Source organism: Danio rerio, chromosome 7 (genome assembly GCF_049306965.1).
Source record: "Danio rerio strain Tuebingen ecotype United States chromosome 7, GRCz12tu, whole genome shotgun sequence".
Lineage (NCBI taxonomy): Eukaryota > Metazoa > Chordata > Actinopteri > Cypriniformes > Danionidae > Danio > Danio rerio.
In genome coordinates, this window is record NC_133182.1 from 17,129,442 (window position 1) to 17,153,559 (window position 24,118).

A 24,118-nucleotide genomic window follows, 5' to 3' on the forward strand; every position below is an offset into this window, starting at 1 on the left:
AAGTTTTGATTCTGTATTTTTGGCAGAAGCCCTTTAAAAAATAATTGTCTTTTTCATGGATACAAGGCCATGCCGGTCTTTCAGAAAGTTCCGAGGTTCAGGTTGATGCAGAGTTTGCCTGATGTCTCTCTGTCAGTTGTAGAACCATGTTTCATGTGCGTGCAAGTGACGTATCTGTCTGCTTAAAGAGTCTGCTCAGAAATTCAAATTTAAATTTGTTGACCTGTCGAATTTGAGTTATTGGTCAGTCCGACAATATATATTGGGTGAACTTTTTTTTTTATATTTATGCCTTATTCACAATATGAAAATACATATAAAAACATTTATATCGTTTACTTTAATCATTATCAATGGAATGTGAAGAGACTTTTATCCAGCACAACAAAAAATGTCTCTGAAATGTCACTTACTGCACCTTTAACTTAAAATTAAAACCAAAACAAACTAAAAAAGAATAAATAAAGAAAACAATCTTTAAAATAACAGCTTAATTGCTAAAACTGAAATAAAAAGTGTTATGGCTTACTAAACTACATAAACATAACTGAAATAACTATACAATACATAAAAACCTAATCTTTGATTGTTCTTGCTGATAAGCTGTTCATAAAGAACATTAGTGTCTTTCATCATATTCCTATTGCTGTTGTTTGTAAACTGGTTTCCCGCTGTGCCTGATGCCCTTTAAAATGGCATTAAATTGACTGCAATGCATGACATATTGTGGAATTGCTTTGATTTCTATCCTAGCAATACACACAAAAAATCTGTTCTAGATTTGGCAGTGAAGAAGCGATAAAAGCCAGCATTGCTCTGCACTTCTTGTTTAGGCTCTTTTAATTTGTAGTCCACCATAGGAAAGGGGAAAAGTAGGTCATAACACTGAAGCCACCTAGCCAGAGGCTCCAAAAAAGGACATTGGAGAATCATTCCCTAAATTTGGAAACTTCCAAGCGTTTCCCATGTGAATTCCACCAGCATGCTGTTTTCTGCTGTCTCTAGATTTTTTCATGGCTCGCAGGTTAATTGTGAAATAATAAATGTATCTTATTTGGCCCTCTTTTGTTTGCATGTTAGGGCTATAATTCAACAAACTCTGTGCCTGAGGCAGTGGCAAGCGTGAATATGATTTTCCTACATGTAATTTATGTTTGTATGTGTGTGCCTGCAACGTTTCTGACAAAGTAACCTGAGATTTGGGTCACTGGAGCACATTATTTTATGACTACAACGTTGGCTTGCTAAATGGTGTAAAAATCCTGCCCTTCATCATCTCTGCAATGTCGTCCGTTTCATTCGGAAAACCTCCGAAGTGTTTGTGTGTGGCCGTAGTTTCCTTGTGAAAGCAGGGGAGCGTGCTGCCGTTTTCAGAAAATCATTCTTCAGAATGCTATGGAACAATAGTTTTACAATTACCTTATTACGACGAGTGGTAGGAGACACATGTCCACAGAAAAATGCAGTCACCTCGGTCCAGCAGCTCCGATAGCTAACTCTGCATGCGTGTCCATCTGAAAGGATTATAGATGCTGAATGGGGTCAGATGGTCAGAAGAAAAGCGTTGTTTGTACGGTGATCCACAAAAATGTCCAGAACAGAACATTACGGGTAGGATATAAGCTGTAAAAAAATGGTTGTAGGATTTAGGATGTTTTATAGAACACTGTAAAGACTAGGAATTTAAAATTCAGTGCTGTGAAAAAGTATTTGACACCCCCCCCCCCCCCAACTGTTTTTTTTTTCTTTTTTTGAATGTTTATCATGCTTTAATCAGACCCTAGTTTTTCACAAATTTTTTTGCTTTTGTTATTTTTCATGATAAAATGACTGATTTTGTGGCGGACAATTTTGTAATTTAAATATATAAATATAAAAAATTATATATATATATATATATATATATATATATATATATATATATATATATATATATATATATATATAATCTTTTTACCATTTTGGTAGCCTACTATGTTAGGTGTGCTATCTGAAACAATGACACAAATCATAAAAATAAAGCTTCTTTATTTTGGTCCCTTGTCAAGACAAGATCTCAAACAGATCTAAACGATAAGGATTAAGCCAAAGCAAGGCTGTATAATTTGTATGCACAGTTTTTCTCTCTCTCAGATTTTGCTCCCTGGAGCATCTGGCATGTACCTTAAGGCTGATTTATACTTCTGCGTCAAACGCCGGCGTATGCTACGGCGATGGCGCATAGCCCTTCGCCATGGCCGTCACTGACATGCACCTTTAAAAAAATTTAACTACACGTCGGAACGACGCATAGCGTAAGCTCTGTGATTGGTCGGCTTGGTAGCGCTGACGAGTCTTGGCGGGACCGAGAGCCGCTCGAATGGCACGAGCGATTGTTTACAAGTGTGGAGTACCGTGAAGGAGCTCCGGATGGAAAGCTTTGTTTTGTGTTTACCTCATAGTTAAAGTTGTTGCACGTCCGCCGGTTCGTGCCTCAAAATGAGCGAGTTTGAGCCACTTGTACATTTCGGAAGTGTTCAGGAAAAGCAAAAAAGCAGCGAAGAAACTCGACACAGAAGAACATTTACACCTCACTGCCAACTAGTGTTTCGGAAGTGTTAATGCAGACCGACAAAGACAGCGCGCAGAAGTATAAATGCACAGCCACGCGCGTTGCATCCGCCGTGGGTTACGCCGGTCACCTGACGCAGAAGTAAAAATCAGGCTTTACTCAGAAAATACGTTAGCACTTCCTCTACCGTAATACTGCTAAATCACGGATTGCTGTAAAACTTGTCGCTGGGAAGGAGTTTGGTTTTCTCTCGTTAACTGCAGAGAAAGAGTTAAACGAAAACACTTATCGATTTCATGAACATCATAGTAACCAGCCATATGTGTAAAGCACAAATGTCTTTCAATTCGGTCAAGTCCAGCGGCATTCTTAAACCAGACTCCATCATTATAAGCTGCTTGCTGTTCTGTCTGTTCCATTGCTCTGTTTTTTTAGATGTTTGCTCATGCTTACTTTGCAGTCTGAAGCGCGTAAGACGCACAAAATGGCTAATTCGCGCCTCAGGGTGTCTAATCGCGTCTTTGCATTGACTTCACATGTAACTCACTCGCACTTCATACGCGTCTGCTTACTGCACAGGCTGCACGACACCCCTTCCCATATGTAATGTGATGATTGTGATCATTTTTCGAGAGACACTCAAATATATCATGTGTGCTGTGTATGCAACGTCTATAAGTCATGTAAAACAATTAATTGCAAACTCAAATAAATATATTTTGATTATTGATTTTGATTATTATTTTTGATCGCAAAAAACTAGGAGGTCTGTTTAATTGATCAGCTGACATGTCAAACAGACACAGTGCTCCTGCCAAATTTACACTAGTTTTTTTTTCTCCATTTCTTGAGTCCAAATAAACAAAAAATTACCACTTTTACCTTCTTCCCCAGCCTCCCGCTGGCCTACAGATACCCATACTAGTGGACGCTGCCCTCTCATTGACTGTTGGGGATCGCTGATGTTATGTTAAATCAGAACTCATTTCGCACGGCATGATTTGAATCAATGTCAGCTTCAGATGTTTAGCATGCCAAATATCTCACGGATGTCAGCGACTCATTGGCGATTCTCTCATATCGTGTCCTTAATATTGATTTTTCAATCACGTGAACGAGCACTGATTTTCCTGTGATTACAGGCATTTGTCTGCGATTTTTTTAAAAACCTATCGGCGAGTCAAAATCGGGGCTAAAATCATGCAGTCTGAACTCTTCATTTAAGAAACCCCTTCTTAAAACATATAATTTCATAAAGAGGGTTAGAACAATTGCTTCAAAGTATTAAAGTTTCCAGTTGATGCTGTTTATAATCTCGTCACAAAGCTCATCTGGCTAAGTATTTTATTTTTTTCACTGTTTTATGAAATCTGTTAATTTGAACACTGCTGGCATACAGTTTTTAGCCTAACGTATAGAATAAAAATAGGCATACTTAGACGCAAAGACTGTGACCGTAAAGATGCCGATGTCTTCAGTATGCAACACTCTGTAGTTGCAATATTGAATATGACTGTGTTGCATAGCTAATCACTTCTCTATCCTTTATTCTACCAAAAAAGTGTCAGTTACCATGAAAAACAAAGCATTTTTGCTTATTTTTTAATTAAATGTTGCTATCAATGTATTAGAATTGGCTCTTGGAAACTGGCATTAGTGCACTTGTAGTCTCATCCTCTTTATTTCCACTCTTTTCAAGTGTCAGAGAAAGTTTCTCCCAGGTGCTTGACTGTCCTACTTTTTGTCAGTCTTGAGTTTGTTGTGTACGTGTGTGAGAAAGAGAGAGAGGGAACAAATCAATAAATCAGAGGGGGTAATTTTCAGAAGGACGAGATGTCGTCTGGCAGGGAGAGACGGGTCTGAGCTGCCGTAATGTCATTTCATAACTCACACAATTGATCTGTACTTTAACACCCAGCAAAACAAACAGACTGGATTAGATTAAGGGGCAAAAAGAAAGAGAGGGATGGTTTCTGCCAGTGGCAGGGTGGAGGAGAGGAGATGCGAATTAGAAGAAGGCTAAATAAAGGTTGTCACAGACTGATCCGTCATGTCATGTGATTTATTTATTTATTTTTTTAATCCTTGGTTACACCTTAGAAGCGTAAAGATGTTGGATTGGGCCGTGCTAAGCTTTAGGGTGCTTAATCAAGAAATAACAACTGTCGAGGTAATCTTGCAAAACAGTTGGAAATAACTGCTTTTCGATTGTGCAAAGTTTACTGGTAAGGAAAAATGAATTGTTACTGTTTTCTGATCGTAGTTGTTATTTTGGCCCCATATGACCTACTGTGTCAGCCACTCGTATGTTAAGAAGAAAGTCTGAGTTCTTTTCCTTTCTTTCATGCATTCTTTTTTTCTTTCTTTCTTTCTTTCTTTCTTTCTTTCTTTCTTTCTTTCTTTCTTTCTTTCTTTTATTACAGCATTTGTTAGGGATGCACTAAAATGGATTTTTTGGCCAATGTTAATAACCGATAACTCTTAAAATTTGGAAGTCGATAACTGATATACCATAGCCAATAAATATAAATCTTTTAATTTGTCATATTTTTATACAGTAAACAACTGAATTTATTTTAAAAATTTCATAAAAGTTTGAACTGATCTTATGAACTGAATAGCCTACACCAGGGATGTCGAAACTTTTATATGAAGGGCCAAAAAACAAATCGTCACCTTAGAATTATGAGGTTCTATTTGACATTTGTCAAAACCAAGTTATTGACATACTCTTATTAAATGACAACTTATTTACATCATGGGTTGTTGTTTTTTATGAGTTGTTTAAGACATTTTAAGACTTTTTAAAAAAAAAAAAACAAATGCTACACACATACTGTTTGCTATATGGAATGCAAAAACTTTGAAGCTTAATATCTCAAAATCATTCTAGAATGCAGATAGAACCTTAGAATTCCAAGGTGATGAAATATCGCTGATAGCCGTGGGCCGAAGATCAATATACCAAACTATTTTACATTAAAGTTGCTATGGGTAATTAATTTATTTCATAATATTTAAAAAATAAATAGAAAAATTACTTGGAATTGTATTAATTAATGCAGTATAACTTTTTAAATTATAACTTATTGCAGTAAAATCATGAACAGTCACATTTATATCACAGTGGAGTTACTCTGCTGAGTACACTAGTCAAGCTTGCCTTTATCTGTCGGGTGACAGTATGTACATTTTGAATAAAAACCCACGCGAACGCAGGGAGAACATGCAAACTCTGTACAAACGCCAACTGAGCTAAGGCTCGACCCAGCAACCTTCTTGCTGTGAGGCGACAGGACTACCTACTGCGCCACTACATCGCCTAACAATATAACAAACAAATAAAAGGGTAAATTAAATTTGAAATGACAATCTCTAAACCATCCCCATCATTCTTCCTCTCAGATGGGATGGTGGGCCACATCAAAGGTTACCATAGTCCAACTTTGGCATGTGGGCCTGAGCATTAAGCACAGATGACTTTATGACAAACACAGTGCAAATTATGAAGGCAGAATGTTAAGAACGCCTATGCTGGATGCTGATATACAGTATGTGCTCGGTGTAATCAATATAAATATGCAGATCAAACTGAATACAATCTTACGTTAACAACACATGGCAAGCAAAGCATTGATAATAACAAATTATCATTGTAGATTACAAACAACCCAAGAAGTTGTTTAGCACGTGTGCATCGCTGCTATTATGTTTGCACATGTCATATTTTTCCTGAAGCGATTAAAACCAAACTACACTCTATCAAACATATCTAGAATGAAAAGGCAGTTCTGTACAATTATGTAATCTATCGGCTTAAAAATATTGGCCTAATTTTGACGTCAGACCGATAATGATAACATTAAAAATAGCATTTATCTGCCGATAACGATATGGGCGCTGATATATCGTGCATTCCTAGCATTTGTTCACCTTTTTTTAATGCTAGTTAATGAAGATAAAGTCGTCCATTGTTGGTTTGTTTTCTCGCAGCACAATAACTAATGCTAACAAGCAAAACTTTGGATCTTAATCATGCTTGTTTAGATATTCAACTATGATTAATAAATGCTGTACAAATTAATTTTTAGTTAATATTAATGGATAAATTAATAAAATCTTATTGTAAACCAAACTGTGAGTCATTTTTGGAATAATTAATAAATTGCCAAGGCAAACATTTAAAACATAAATGAAATTAAAACCAAAAATGTAAAACTGCACATAAAAAAATATATTTTTAATTCATCCGTTTGAGATATTGGGCCGGATTTTCTTTTACTTTATTTAAAGTTCCTTTTTTTTATTGTATTTTCAGTTGATTAAATACAAACTTTAATAATCAGCCTTGTTTATAAACCATCTGTTTGCTTCAAAAAGTTAAGAATCTAGATTTTCCTAGGATCACCATGTATTATGGGAAAGCAAGTTTGGTGCAAGTGAAACATTAAATGTCCTGGGAAGTGCTATCAAATGTGCAGTTTTATAAATTTTTATTATTTTATTTACGTCTGTTTAACGTAATCTCAGCTTAAACACTAAGGATGTGTGTTTTGTTTTATGACCGCTCTGCCAATGAGAGTGGTTGAGCACAAGTATTTGATTGGTCAGAAGATTTGACGAGAAACTGAAGTCTGAGGTGACTTAAATAAAACCATAGGCAAAGTGACAAGCCAGAATCTTTACATGTTTATGTCAGTTTTCTAACTACTAAATGTGAATTGTGTTACTGTTTTGATGTGCACTAGCTTATAGATATCCTTAAAATTACAGTACTCATACTAGCATCTCAAAAAGTTATAATTTCATTGGGTCTTTAAATTCTTTTACCAGGTTGCAGTTTACATCATCTTGGGTGTTTGTACCAGGCCAATAATACTCATAATACTAGCAGATAAAAGAAATAATGACATGGGTCCTTCAGTGATCGGGACAAAGGTGTTGTATAAAGTGGTTTCAGATTGTCTGGCATTAGCCTAGTGGTTAAGGATCATTGCTGGAGAGGGAAAGGTTGCAGGTTTGAGCCTCTCGAGGGACAGATTTGAGCTATCACCACTGCGCCCTTGAGAAAGACACTTAACCCTGGGTTACACCAGGAGGATTGTTCCTGTAATAAGTTCATGGAGGTCTTCTGTACAGCTGTCATCTGAAAGTCATGGAAATTAATTTTAGAAGCCCTCAAAATGTTTGATTATTTTGTGGTTATTATGTTGTTGTGTATGTATGTGTATGTATATATATTTATATATATATATATATGTATATATATATATATATATATATATATATATATATATATATATATATATAAAATAAATGTATTTTATATATTTTGGGAAATTGTCATCTGTTATGTCCATACAATCACTAGAAAAAATAAAGAAATGTAGACACCAAGATGCACAATACTTCAGAAAGTAGGTAAAATCGTATATGTGCAATTTAGTTTTAAAAATATATAATAAAAAAGCATGTTTTTAAACAATAAAAAAACTAATTTATTTTGTCTTTGCCATGATGACATTATTTAGCTAGATTCTAGTATTATAGTATTTTTATTTATTATTTTTTGCTTTGTGGTACGGGTTGCACCTAATTGCCTAATCGACTTTAATGCTTAGCCGTGACACTTTTTTTATTGACATCGACTAGTCGCGCTGCGCAGATCACGTGGTTTGAACTGAACTACATGGCAGCTTTACACCCTAACCTGGTTTACTGAATGAAACTGCCCTCCAATTTAAAGTAACTTTTAAAATGTTATTTAATTATATCAGTGTAAAAGAGTCACATGAACTCTAAATCGTTAAACCAATGCCAGTTAGATTGCTTCATGCAAATACCCTAAAGTAAATGCCAATCACATTTACGCAATCCTGGAACAGTAATGTTATTGGCTGTTGCTCTTTGCGAAGCATAGCCGGGGACATGTTTTGTGAATGAACTGAAGCGTCTTTTGTTTGAACTTTAGACTTGTTTTCAAGTATGTTTTGATGTGTAACAGGTTTGAGGATGTGGTGAGCTGCTGCGTGTGGTGATGGTCAAGTAGAATTAATGGTAGATCCCATCTTGGGTCTCATTATCTCTTGATGGCAGTCTTACCTGTCGCTGAAGAAGACAGCAGCAATCGCTCACTCCGTCCATTGCCTACAGCTGCCTGCCACACACACACACACACACACACACACACACACACACACACACACACACACACACATACTCAAACACACAAACCCACAAACCAGCATACATACAAAAGGTGCTTCCATATTTGCATGCTCATGGGTGTAAAATATACGTAGGTTTGCTGCCTTGTTTTTAATTAAAAAAAAAAAAACTATGTAAAATTGTAAAACATCCAGCAAAACAACACCATTAGCTACAAGAATACACTGGAGTAGCAGAGCTTGTATTCGCAACTGTATGATCATTAGTGAAAAGACTCATAGGGATTCGTACACCAGGTAAGAAGCACAATCGGATCATACCACATCTGATAAACTTCTAAATGTTGTTCCATTCAGTGTTTGACACTGTTCAGCCTACATTTTTGTGTTTTGCAGTACACTTGAGCATTATGACACATTTAAAACCCCACTTAGACCCTGATTACACCAAGCATTGCTTTTTATGAATGATTTACTAATAGGCGAGGGTTTTGCACATTTCTTATATGCCCTGCACGCCTCGCATTTAACTGCCTGCTGCGCCTCGTGTTTTTGGCATTAATCACTGTGCACCCGCAGTTGAAAAAAAAGTCAACTCGGAGCGGAAAAAACGCACTACAAAAGTTGTCTTTTTCATTCGCCAATCAAATGAAAGCAGAGGCGGGGTTTCCATTGAGGTGACTGCAGTGCTTGTGTTGTCAAAGCGACCACAGAGACTTTTAAAGATGGAGAAGAGGCTTCACAAATTTTGAGTATCTCAATATTATTAAATATTAAAACTATAACCATCAACAGCAACACTCAGTGATGATTCAGTTTTTCAACAAAAAAGGCAGTGCAGTGCGTCTCAAGAATGAAAGAATGGAAAAGTGTGTTCGTTGTGATCGGCCCCTTACTCTAGTGGAGAGTTGTCCGAATGTTTGAAAACGGTAAACTGTCACTCTGCCTTTCCAAATAAAATAAATAATAAAAGTACAAAAAAAAAACTTTGTCTGAAATATATCATGGCCTTTACAGTAAACTGCCATATTTAATTAATTTATAGTTTTATATGCCAGTGTTTTGAAGTACTAACTAGGCATTGGACGATAACCGTTGTCAAGGTATACCGCGATTTGGAAAAGTCAAGGTTTTAAAACTGTCAAAATTTCTGCAATACCGTTCTTAAGGTATGTGTAGAAATGTTTTGGTTTGCTTGTTTTTTAGGACAACAATATCTTCAGCAGAAAAGATTTTAAATTGTAAAAAAAAATCTGTTTTTAAGCAAATGAAGATAGCAGAAATTTGTCATTCATTAAGCCTGACATGTTTACTGTTCCAAAATATTTTAAATTTTTCTCAAAATAAAATATATTGTGTTCAAATGGGAAAAAAAAGTTGTTATTTTTAATCTTGACATTTACAAAAAAAATAAAAATTTAGAGCAGTAATCACAATACCACGAAACCGTGATATTTTTATCCAAGATTATCATACCGTCAGAATCTTATCCTGGCCCAGTACTAACAGTACACATCATACCTTTGTTGCACAGATGAAAACTCATATGGTGATGACAAAGTCATATGATGAGAAAATGATCATCAAAAACTAATTTTCCCTCAAGCAGAAAAACTAAATATATTGAAGACACTCAGTTTCATTTACACTACTAAACACCAACAGATAAAATTTAAGTAATGCAAAACATTATTTATCAACATTAGCCGTAACATGAAACTCTAATGTACATAACAGATGAGAAAAGAACCATAGTAATGTCAACCAAAAGGCAAAAAAGTATCATGCAGGGAAATCTGGGAAAGTTAACTTGCGGTTATTAACTGTATACATGTGCTGTATAAGAGCATCTATGATGAAAATCAACTTTTGTAACCTGTTTGGACAGAACTGTGTAGGTATTGTGTGTCCACAGTCATATTGAAGTGATACAAACGTAAGTCTCTTTTTTAAAATAGGACTCAAATCTCTCCCATTTTGAGGCCCACCAAAACGTGATGTAGGAGTGCGGTTTCCCCGCCCACTGGATTGATTGACAGCCGCATATTAACATGTAGTAATGTGCATAATCATATCAACAAGACAGGATGTGCGCAAAGCAATCGGGAATAAAAGATTTGTTGAGCTCGCTGCGATCAGAAATTATCATCAAATGTGATCAAGAATGAGTTTTACAAGTTTACAAAACAAACATTTATAAAACAATGCATGTTTGTAATGAATTACAGCGATTTTTACCGTCTTTAAAAAGACGCGAGCTCTCTGTATGTGTCTGTCTGTGTGTACGTGCATGTAACGACATTGTGTGACTCATCAAAAGGCTTGAATTAACTCAACAAATACATCAAATAATCATTGGGAAAGTTCTTATTGTAGTATTTCTCACAAACGTTACATGAGATCTGCTTCCTTCATGTCTATCACTGTGCTGTTTATCTGACGCAGCCGAGGCGGAGACTGAGGCCCACTCTGACAGGCACATGAAAAGTTTTTTTTTGTTTTTTTTTACCGTAGCATTTTTACAGTTTTATTCACCATTAAAATTACAGTAATTTTTGCACTGCAGTTGAGAATTGTATCTTCCTCTTTGGAGACATTAACTTCAGTTACTGTGCACTGTGATCTTTGACACTTTCCAGACCTTTTACCTTCACAAAGCACTACATTAGTCACTACATAAAGAAATATAATAGGTTTTGAATTCTTCATTTCCTGACATTTTCAGATTTGGACTGTTACTCAGTGTTACACCATGTGTTTCCCCTCAGTGCTCATACCTGGATCCGTCACCCATCCACAATGCAGCTTTCAAACATCCATTGTCCTGCTAAAATTAATCGTGGAAACGTTGGGCCTGCCTCATTTGAATGTGCTTGTAGAAAACGGTACATTTACTACACATCTGCATTCATATGCAAATCAACCTCTTTCACACCAGATCCACAGCGAGCAAACAGTCTTGCCCATTTTGATTTATTTCACAAACTGCACGTTATTAACAGTAGTGTTTAGGGAAGTGTTATGGCCATTCATCTTAATGTCTTTTAATGGTTGCCTTCTTGATGAATCCTTTTTGTTTGCCTTTAGTTTTTTTTTTTTTTTTTTTGGAAGAAGAGGATGAAACTTCTTAAGTAAGCACAGGAGTGGTGGATTTGTTCATCTTGTCCTAGCTGGAGTTAAGCTGTGACACTGAGCTAACTTGATATTTCATTAAAGGGTCAACTAGATTAAAACTTGCTAATTAGGAATGCATGAGTACTGAATATAAGGTCAGGTAGATTATTATTTTTCTTATACAATGAGCAAAATTAAAATGTGATGGTCAACTTTGCTATAATTTTACTAAGTAATTATTATAAAACATTTTTTTATTTAGGTTTAATTCATTGCTATAGCTTACTGATATTGCCTTTAATTGTGTTTTATTTTCAAAGAGTTTGAACTTGGCATTGGGTGATGTATTTGGTTCATCAAATATATATATATATATATATATATATATATATATATATATATATATATATATATATATATATTTATTTATTTATTTATTATTAAATTATTATATATTGATGCAAACACATAGGTATGGGAGGAAGATTAGGCCAAAAATTAATAAAAGAATAAAACTGTCTTGACATTTTGGCCAAGAAATCGTTAAAAAAAAAAAAAAACGATAATAAAATCATCTTGAGATTTAAATTTTTATAATGTAAGATTAAACATTTGAAAATTGTTGAAAATAAACTTTCACCAATAGTGATTATTATTATTATTATTTTTAGAAACGCATTAAATTTGCAAAAAAATAAACAAGTTAAATTTTGAGAATTTTTACAAAATAAGGTGTTGAGAATGAATTCATTAAATTCTAAGAATTTTTACATTTTGGCCAAGGAATAGTGAGAAAAAAATCAGTAATAAAATCATCTTTCTTGAGATAAGTCATTATAATGTAAGATTAAACGTTTAAAAAATTGAGAATAATCTTGTTTTCTTTTATTTTTCAATAAACTATCATAGTTTTTTTAAATTGTTAAAATAAAACATTGAGAATAAAGTCAAGAAATTCAGAGAAAGTTAAATTGACTATGTTAATAAAAGTTTGAGAATAAATTTATTAAATTCTGAGAATTTTTAAACACAATTATTTTTTATTTTAAACAAATTAATTTTGATATTTGAAGAAGAAATTAAATCTTGACATTTATACGTTCACAGCATCTTGATATGTTTCAGTTAGTTTTGACTTAATTATTGAGCAATATCTAAATTACACATGCAAAAATGATCACATGATATACGAATAACATGAGAATCAGCTTCTCCAAGTCCGAGGCCATGGTGCTCCACCGGAAAAAGGTTGAAGGAAAGTCCTTACGCCAGGTGGAGGAGTTCAAGTATCTTGGGGTTTTGTTCACGAGTGAGGGAAGGATGAAATGTAAGATTGACCGGTGGATTGGTGCAGCGGCAGCCGTAATGCGGTCAGTGTACTGGTCTATTGTGGTTAAGAAGGAGCTGAGCCGGTAGGCAAAGCTCTCGATTTACCGATCAATCTACATTCCTACTCTCACCTATGGTCATGAGTTTTTGGTCTTAAGGACAAGATTTCAGAGACAAGCTGCCAAAATTAGTTTCCTTCGCAGGGTTGCAGGACGCACCCTTATAGATAGGATGAGGAGCTCACCCGGAAGAAGATCAGCGTAGAGCCGCTTCTCGTCTATATCGAGAGAAGTCAGCTGAGGTGGCTCAGGCTCGGGGATACCTCCTGGACGCCTACCTAGGGAGGTGTTCCAGTCATGTCCCACCAGGAGGAGGCCTCGTGTAAGACCCAGGACATGCTGGAGGGACTATGTCTCTCGGCTGGCCTGGGAATGTCTCGGGATCCCCCTGGAGGAGCTGGAGGAAGTGTCTGGGGAGAGGGAAGTCTGGGGTTCTCTACTAAGACCGTTGCCTCCGCAACCCGGCCTTGGAAAAGCGGATAAAAATGAATGAATGAAAGTTATGAAAATGAAAGTATTTTTTTTAGATTTTACTCTTCACATAACAGAATAGGGGTCATTGGTGATATGGCCCTTTTCCACCTTTTTATTTTTTATTCAAGTCTGTCCCTATAAATAGTTGTGTAAAGGTTAAAAAGAGCAGGGATATTTACTAAGACATTTGTATTAGTTTACTCTCTGTATGTTACATTATAAATCAATCAGGTGATCATTGAGACGTTGAGTTCATTATAATGTGTCATTTGAGCAGTTTACGTGTTTGTTTCTGTCTCTGTGTTTGTGGGATTGAGCGAGTGAGGAGTAGTTTACACAGCCCCCAGGAGCGGGATTGATATTGTTGTACTGTAATTGAGAGGATTGTTAATTGAATACCCATGACGTTGACAATGGTCGAATACTGCTGATGCCAGCTGTTTACAGAGCATAGATGGCCACTCTGGGCCAAACCAACACGATTCTCCCATGTTCACAAGAAACAAATTTAAAAAACACACTCTTGTCCTAATTGACCAATAGTTGAGCGTTTGGATTTTTCGCTTTTATTTAGTTCCTGAGGAAAGCACTTTTTGCCTTTAGGATTTTTGCCTCGCGTTTTAATTTATTGTTATGCAAAGTGTAATTATATTACATGGTAATGACTTCTATGCTGCATCTAGAAAAATCTAAATGGAAAAAAAAGTGGTGTGCGAGTGCGTGTTTATGAGGTAATTCATTTAATGTGGCTGAATGCTGCTGTCCAATTTTCATTAGCATTTCATTAGCGGCATTCATGTAATTCTGCCCTGGCTCCACATGGCTTAATGAATCGATCTGCATTTTGGCCACATTCAGCCATTAATGCTGCAGTGACTCTCTTTACCACCAGTGTGTGTTATTGGATCTACTATAGGTGGGATTAAACACAGATGGTGTGCATGTGAATACCTTTGTTTTCCTTGTTGGATTAGAATTTGTGATGTCAGTTTGTAAATTACTTTTTTTATGGAAAAAAGTGAAAGCATTGTTTTTAGGTTAGATTTTCGAAATCAATGAATCTGCAAAGCATGAAAGAGGCTGCTCATTGCACAGATTTATGAATCTAATAAACATTTCATTGCTCCGTGGGAGAAAAATACCTTAGTTTTAGAACTACAGACCAGTGTTAAAGGTGCAGTATGCAAGTTTGACACCCAGTGGTTGAACTAGGTATTGCACTCCTAGATCAAATCAAATGCAAGTGCCGGTTGCCAGATTGAGGACAGGAGCAAGTGATATAAATTGTGTTCTAAATAAAAGCAATAGCACACGATAGAAGGAATATTTTCCATATTAAAAGGAATTTTGTCTTAACCAACACCTCAAATTGATATATTAGAAACAGCTTCTAATTCTCACAGCTGAACAACAGAGAAACAAAGATTACCTCTTGTAAACCCCATGTGCTTTTTTTCAGTGTTAAATGCGACGTGAGTTTGAATGTCATTTTACATGACATTTATTGCCATATACTGAAAGTAGTAGCAGACAGTTTACCTCAGGTCTTGAAAATAAAATAAACTGTGTGAAATTAAACTTCAGAACTAAACACATATGAGTGATTCAACATCTACATTTAATAATGTTAACGTGAGTTAATGTGTATTAAGGAGATTATAAACCTTTCCATTTCGTGAGTAAGTGCATATTTTGTGCTTCTGAATGGCTGTATTTAAATTTCTGACTTGTTTTGTGTGGTGCAGTCAAATTGCTTATCTCTGCATATCTTTTCACTAAGCATGTTGTTAGAACGCGCGGTTACAATGTAACCTGCTCACCTAATGTTTACGTTTATAATAATTATATTATTCGCTAATTAATAACCTCATGTGGAACTGAATCTGTCTCATTTCGGAGTCTGCTACTGTCCACCGGAGGTTGTATTTCGGTTACGGACTCGTGCTTTGAGAGCCTTTTTGAATGAATTAATGACTGAATGAATGAATGGAATACACGGTTTTCCAACCAGGTTCACATTTCCGGTAATGTTAGTTTTGTAATACTAGCTTCAGTATTTATTTAAATTATATCTAATTTATTAATAAAATGTATTTAAGTTTTGTAAACCTAGATTTATTTAAGTTTTCAAGTGTTAATGAAAATATTTTGTGTATTCTGACCTACAGTATCCTCTGATTAACTATTTTTGAGCTTACTGTAAGTCAAACTACAAAAAATCTGCATCTAATTTGACTTTGCTTTTTGGTTATATGTAGTAAAAAACACCTATTTAATGAGAAAACAGTCTTGTGAACACTTACGTTGCCTACCGGCGCTCTAGGTCTGCCAGTTTCCGATTTATTAATGAATATTTTCTTGCATAGACTGATTCGCGCGATTATGCATCCACAATGGTATGAACTGAGCCAGGGGTGATCAAATGTATATTTATATCATCTATTTTGGCACAGCCATATCACCCTGCAGCCCAAAACCAGTATCTCACTGAGCCTGGATTGGAGACCACATGGGTAAACTGGGTTGCTGTTGGAACTGGTGTTATTGACGCCAGCAGGGGGTCTGTGAGAGACTGATGCCCCAGTATAGTGAAGGGTACACTGTACTGTCAGTGGATGCCGTCTTTCAGATGAGACGTTAAACCGAGGTCCTGACTCTCCGTGGTCATTCAAAATCCCAAGGCCACCCAATCATCCACATCCACTGAATTGGCTGTAACATCATCTCTCCACTTAACCAATATCTAGTGTGTGGTGAGCGCACTGTCGCCTTTGTCCTGTGGCTGTCGTCTCATCATCCAAGTTTTACACATTTAATAATGTTCCAGAGAATTATAAAAAAGATATAGCTCTAGCATTTTACAAGGGATAGCTACCAGAATCTCTCAGTTCAATGCTGGATTCGGCTTAAAACTTCTTAAAGGAGCAGTTCTACACATAATAAAAGAAGCTTTGGATTGTAAGCCACAACCTGTAAGTATTTTAGTTTGTTAAAATTGTTCTATTACATGCACAGTTTCTAGCGTTAGTAGTTGTAGCAAGAATGTAAACAGCAGGAAATACTGTTTGGCATTTTTAACAATTTAGTTACAAATTCATATTTATACATCAAACCGCTGTCAACACCCACAATCTTCATTAGTGCATGCATTGTCCCTCTATGTAGCCGCTTTCGCTGCATTCTGCATCTCAAATAACAAACTCACAAAAGATATGTGAACGTTTCATATTACTTACACATGCTTATGATTTTATTTTACAGAGCAGCTGTGAGGTTTAGCTGTGTCCTCTTCGTTTTCTGTCTGATTTGGGCTCAAACTGATACAGCTACATTGACTGACAGTATTTACACAACAGGAGTAAAGTGTGTGCTAGTATTGTAGAGGCATGACACTTCCTGGTGACGTGGAGCCGATCCCTGAATCCCAGCACATTATGTTAGCTGACCAATCAGAGCCTCTTGAGGACAGGTCTTTGGAGAAACTAGGAATTATGATAGTCTTTTTCATGTTAGCCGAGTAACTGGATATAATCAAAGTAAGATATATGAAAAATAACGTGAATTTATTTATTTATTTATTTATTTATTTTTACAAATGAAGCATTAGCAGACAGTTTTTTACCATCCCTTTAATAATAATTTCTATTTTTTAGGAATATGATAAATATGTTGACTATTATAAATGTTGAAAAAACATGCTTTATATGGTTCAGGATTATATAGAAAGTTCAAACTAAACAATAATTTATTTGAAATACAGTCGTTTGCAACATTATAAATGGATTTGTTGTCACTTCTGATCAATTTGATGTGTCATTAAAAAATGAAAATGTTAAGGTGAACATTTGACTTTTAATATATCATTTTCCCAAAAACATGAAGCTGCTTTTAACATTGATAATAATCAGAAATGTTTCCTGAGCACATCAGAACAGCATATCAGTTCTTTGTGTGTAAGTGTGTTTGTGTGTAAGTGAGTGAGTGTGTATTTATGTACCAGTATACCCCTTTTTCCTCTCTCTCTCTCTCTCTCTCTCTCTCTCTCTCTCTCTCTCTCTCTCTCTCATTCTCTCTCTCTCTCTCTCTCTCTGTTTCTGTCTCTCTCTCTCTCTCACTGCAGTGGAAGCAGCCGCCTGTGAAATTGGGTTCTAAATTACACCACGGAGAAGCTTAGCCATCACTCTAATGCTAAGTCTGTTTAAAAACGACCCAGAGAGATCCAGTACGAGCCGCTGTCACGGCATGGCTTTTAAAGGTGCTGTCCAGTTGACCTCTGTGTGGCATATAGAGCACAGAAAGGCCATTCTGACCTTTCATAACAAAACTTTTTAATACAACATTGTGAGAGAAAAACCTGCATAAGCTCATCAGAGCCACATGTGCAGATAAGAGACTACTGTAAACTGTTTCTCTGAATTTATTAAATATAGTGCTGATAGTAATTTAGATTGAAAATTGAAACAATCAAAATCTTGAGTAACACATTTTTTATTAATGCTGGGTAAATTAACGCTTTATTATTGCGTTAATGCATTAATTAATTAATGCTGACAAATAATTTATCGCACGTTAACACAGCTGTTTTTCAGTTTTTAATAATTTGAAACTTCGTTGTTCACTGGCTTTTAATACACATAGCGGGAAGCAATAGGTCACGGATTTGGGTTGTTGATTAGTATTGGATTGAGAAAGGCATAATCACACTTCTGAACCAATGAAAACATTTGGGGTGGGCCTAAGACTGCCGTCGATGCTGCTGCTTTCACATGAACCGAATGATACAAAAATGCATAAACATATTGAACTCTTAAACTGACATATTCAGTAAATGGTGTAGTTGTCAAAACCAAAGCTGTATGTCACTTCTGCAAATCAGAGTTTTCATATCGCTGAAGTACTTCTAGTCTGAATTACAGTATGACTTGAATGCGGTACAAACCGTTGATGCCAGAAAATCTCACACCCAAACGAAGTGAACGAGGTAAAGTTTACATTAACGTTAAGCTTCTGCAGAATACTCTAGAGAGAAATGTACAATTTCCGATGATAAAGAATCTAGTGGGTCTTAAGGCTGATTTATAGTTTTGCATCGAGTGATCGGCGTGACCCACGGCGCCTGCCTTTCGCGTAGCTATGTATTTATACTTCTGCGTCGTGTTTGTGTTGCTCTGCAATTACACTTTTGTAATGCTAGCTGGCAGTAGGTTTTTGTTTCTCTGTGTCGAATTTCTTCCTGAGTATTTATTTTTCTGAACAATACCTTAATGTATAAGTAGCTAAAACTCACTCATTCAGAGGCGGGAACTGGCGGACGGGAAACAACTTTAATCATAAGGTAAACACAAAACAATAGTTTTCATCTGGAGCTTCTTCACGGGACACTTGTAAACAATCACTCCATCTTGCTTTTTGCCCACACTCGTCACTGCTTCCAAGCTAACCAATCAAAGAGCTTTCGCTACGGGACATTGCAATGTGTAGTTACAGTTTTTTTTAGAGGTGCACGTCAGATTCGGTGTCGCCGGCTTGTGGTCGGCGAGCGCGTGTAGGCTGCGCCAGAGCATATGCGTTCGATTGACGCAGTTTAGATCAGCCTTTAGCAACTGGCTTTGTGAAGAGGATTAAGTAAATGCTGAGAGTTGATTAAATTGATTTTGTCGTTGTGTTTTATTTTATTTTGAAGTGTTCTGTATTTGTTTTTTGGGCTTGTGATTAACCAAAGGAAATTCAGTACAAACATGTACTTCACAGATTAATGTACCCTGAACAGTAAAGCTCTGTTGTTGTTGTTGTTTTCGAACATTTTACCACACTACATGATGGACTGCTTATGTTGTTTTATGATAAAGTAAAAGGTTTTTGTTTTTACCTGTTACGAAATACATTTTTGAATGTTGCTTGCAACTGTCCTGTTATAATTTTATGATCAAGCCCCAGAAATCTGTGGATAACTTAATTTCTATTACAAATTAGGTAACATTTTTTTGCAGTGGCAAATATATTTGGTTGTAAATTTAATTGATTACACCACTACAGTTAAATATTTTAACTTCTAAAAGGTTTTGGGAATATGTTTTTTTTTTCTTGTTCATACACTTACATGGTACTTTTAAAATAAAAGTGCCTAATGCACTTCATTTAAAGTCATTATTGATTTTTGTGCATAACATTGTGATTGATAACGAATAATCGCAGACAACCATGCGATTAATCATGATAAATAAATAAAAAATGCATTGCCCAGCGCTAGTTTTTATTTGTTGTTATTAGAAATCATGGTTATTCCACCATGGTTATTCCATGGTTATTCCTCTTAATATTTCACTAAATATTTCTTGAAGATCTGAAATGTTGTTTCCATACAAAAATGTTTCCATACAAAAATGCTAATTAGTTTTATGCACTAAACTGGTTTATTGCATAAAATATGTGCGAATAAAGCAGCTTTTCCCTCCAACGAGTCAAAGTGAAAAAAATTGTCACTTCTTGATTATCTGGTGCTAAATATTAACAGTAAAAACAGAATTTGCTGCGATCAGAGTTGCTGCGTGAATCTTTTTTCTTTTAACAAATGACTTGCGCCTCAGAAGACAATCCTGACATGCAGTTAACGCACATAGACATTTGAAGGTGTGAGATGCGGAGTACAGATGCTCTTGATTCTGGAGGTGATTAATAATATAATACTAATACTGAGATGGTAAAGGTGTTTTAGAATTACCAAAACTACATTTCAGATGTGTTAAAGGGTGCTCAGCCTACTGGTTTGTCCATTCACACACATTTTTATTATCACATGATCTCTTATCTTATATAGCAAAATCACATGACTGGAATTTGTTCGGTGAAAATGCTTTCATCGTAGTTTATGCACATATTTTCTTATCGAATAAAGCGTTTATCCTGCTCAGTTATGCACATATTTTTGAATGTTGCGCACTTTCAAAATTTATACACATCTTGACATTTCCATCAACCATGTTTTTATGCGCATATCTAAAATGCACATAAGATAGGTGGATGGAAACATAGCTATTGAAATAAACATGTTTGAAAATATGGCACATACAAAAAAATATATATATTGTTTTTGTTTTAAATTTGTGAATGTCATCAGTAGTTCACAGTAAAACAAAATTAGTTTTTTTCAAACACAACAATTTTTATTTATAGAATTTTTTCTGGCATTTATATGCATTTACACATAAAACGTTTTATTTTAGTTCTCTTACAACATTTTTCTATAGCTGCACAATAGAAGTTGTTTCTACATGAAATATAACATTATGCATTATAGCAACAAGTGGAACAGCACATCTGTTGAGGTTTTTAAAGGAACACTTCATTTATTTGTAATGTAATGTAATGTGTATTTATATAGCGCATTTATTGTGTATAGCCATACATCCAAAGCGCTTCACAATCATGAGGGGGGTCTCTCCAAACCACCACCAGTGTGCAGCATCCACTTGAATGATGCGACGGCTGCCACAGGACAACGGCGCCAGTGCGCTCACAGTGTAGTGCGCTCACAGTGTAGTGCGCTCACAGTGTAGTGTCCCCTTCACTTTTACTGGGGCATTAGGACTCACGCAGACCACAGGTTGAGCGCCCCCTGCTGGCCTCACTAACACCACTTCCAACAGCAACCTAGTGTTCCCTAGTGGTCTCCCATCCAGGTACTGACCAGGCTCAGCCCTGCTTAGCTACAGTGAGTAACCTGTCTTGGGCTGCAGGGTGATATGGCTGTGGCTTGGTGATATGGCTTTGGAAATAGGTCTCCCCCTAGAGTTAAACAGTTGAGCTTTACCTATTTTATTTTTTTATTTATATATTTTTATTTATTTATTTATTTATTTTTATTTGAATCCATTCAGTCCACCTCCGAATTTTGCAGGAGCACTTTTAGCTTAGCTTAGCATAAATCATTGAATCGGATTAGACCATTAGCATCTCTCTCTATATACTATGGAAGTCAGAGGGCTTGTTTTTCCCCAAACAATCTTCAGTATACCTTTTTTGGTGTTCAGGAAAAAAAGGAAAGTTTTGGAACCAGTGGAGCTTGTGTAAATTATGACAGAATTTTCATTTTCGGTTAGACTATCCCTTTAAATATTTTTCATACGTTAAAGCAACTTTTCCACCACTCAGACATGAAGACCGTGCTGATAAAGAGTGTTGGCCCTCGTTCTGGCTACATTCATCACATATGTCTTGCGTAATTGATTACGCCTCTGTTTTAGATTACTCTGAGCAAGCATGAAGCAGCCTTGCTTCACTCATGACGGTCTGTGCCGCTGTCCAGAATGATGTCGGCAAGATGTGTTTAAAGCTGCAGTTGAGCAGCAATAGAATAACTCAAGAGGTGACGCGGGGACTACTCATGCAAAACGGGTGTCAGTGAAGGGTCAGCGCAATAAAACCCATGCTGGGTGGCCATGCATATGTTTAAGGAGGGTGACGGGTTAAGGTCTCATAAATCCAGAGGTTTCATTTTTTTCTGATATGGGTTTGTGTGTGTATGTTTGAGAGTCTGGGGAAATGAGAAATGACATGAGAAATTAAATGAGAAAAGCAGTAGTCTTGAAACTAGATTTAGCTGGTGTGGTTGCTAGGGTGTTCTGGGGGGTTGCTTACTGTCTCAAAAAGCTTGTTTATTATATATACAGTTGAAGTCAAAATTATTAGCACTTCTGTGAATTATTATTATTATTATTTTAAATATATCTCAAATAATTTTTAACAAAGCAAGGATTTTTTCATAGCATTTCCTAAAATATTTTTTTCTTCTGGAGAAAGTCCAAATTTTTTATATTTATTTTAGCTAGAATAAAAGCAGTTTTTAATTTTTTAAAAATATTTTTATGATCAATATTAATAGCCCTATTAAACAATATTTTATTTAAACATTTAAACATTATAAACATTATAAAACATTTAAAAATTGTCTACAGAACAAACTATCATAACCTACCTAAATACCCTTTAAATGTCACTTTAAGCTGAATTCTAGTATCTTGAAAAATATCTAGTAAAATGTCATATACTGTCATCATGACCCAGATAAAAGAAGACATTACAAATTAGTTATTAAGAAATGTGTTAAAAAACTTTCCGTTAAACAGAAATTGGGGAAACAAAGGACAGGGGGGCTAACAATTCAGGAGGGCTAATAATTCTGACTTAAATTTTTTATATACATTTTCATATTTTCTCACCTCAGTTCTCCATTTTTCTTATGTCTGTGGGGTTTGCGGGAGACTTGTGAGGGCCGGTGAGCAACTAGCGAGGGATATAGATAGGAGGTTACAGAGCTTTCTGTCTGGTCCAGTCTTAGCCTAGAGCTCAACACGCTCAAAACAGTGCTCAAACCAAATCCTGGGCACCGCCACCCCCCAGGATACTCACATTGACTCCATTGACAATAAGACCCAGCAGAGTTTGTAATTTTTCCTCCAGCAGTGGGAGTTCACCAAAAAAATAAATAATGTTTCAATTGGTGATTCCTGTTAAATGGTTGTAAATAATTTGTTTGGCCTAATTAAAAAAAAAAAAAGAAATCAAGTTGAACATTACTAAATTTAATTTGTTTAAATTCAACACTTATAAATTGTTTATAAGTCTTGAAGTCCTTTGGACTTCAGTAAGTCTGGTTCAGCTCAGCTACCAAATATGACCTTCGAAGGCTACGTCAGATAGTTCTGACTGCTGAGCGAATCACTGGTATGACCCTCCCTATTCTCTGAGAACTATACTTATACAGATTGAGCAAACGGGCTGGCAAAATCACCCTGACCCCCTCACATCCACACTTAAAAATATGTGTGCTGTTTGTTCAAACTACTAGTTTAAAATTAGGTAAAACAACACAATTATTAAGTTTTTTTGTGACAATTTAATTGTTTTATGTTCAATACACTTAAATTTGTAAGAATTAATAAGTTAACTTAATTCCTTTAAGTTGTCCTAACACAAATAGATTTTATGAAACCCAACATTTTTTTTTTTTTTTTACAGTGCAGCAAACTCTAGATCTCGATGACTCTAGTGCTACTCTAATGCTCTAGCCCAGTGATCCCCAACATTTTTATCACCGCGGACTGGTCAACGCTTGACAATTTTACCGCTTACAGGGTTGGGCGGTGGTTCGTAGGTTGTTAGGCAACCATTAACCGTTTTCTCAGAGGATGACAAGTTGACAAAACATTGCTGTCACTCTCATACAGGTTTTATGTATGGAGAAATTTACATAATACATAATTACATTATAACTACATTATAAGCACTGGGTAATTAATCGACCGAAATGAGTATATTCCATACAAGCTGAAGCTGATCAGTCAGTTCTTGTTACGTGACTTGCGGTGCACTCCTGGAATTTATTCAACTGCGTGCATCTGGAAGGCGCGAATGTGTCACGCCGC

General features: G+C 35.8%; 1 protein-coding gene across 4 annotated transcripts in view; it reads left to right on the forward strand.

The window, feature by feature from the left end:
* prmt3 (protein arginine methyltransferase 3) overlaps positions 1–24,118 on the forward strand; it is a 118,346-nt gene that overhangs the window by 31,554 nt on the left and 62,674 nt on the right.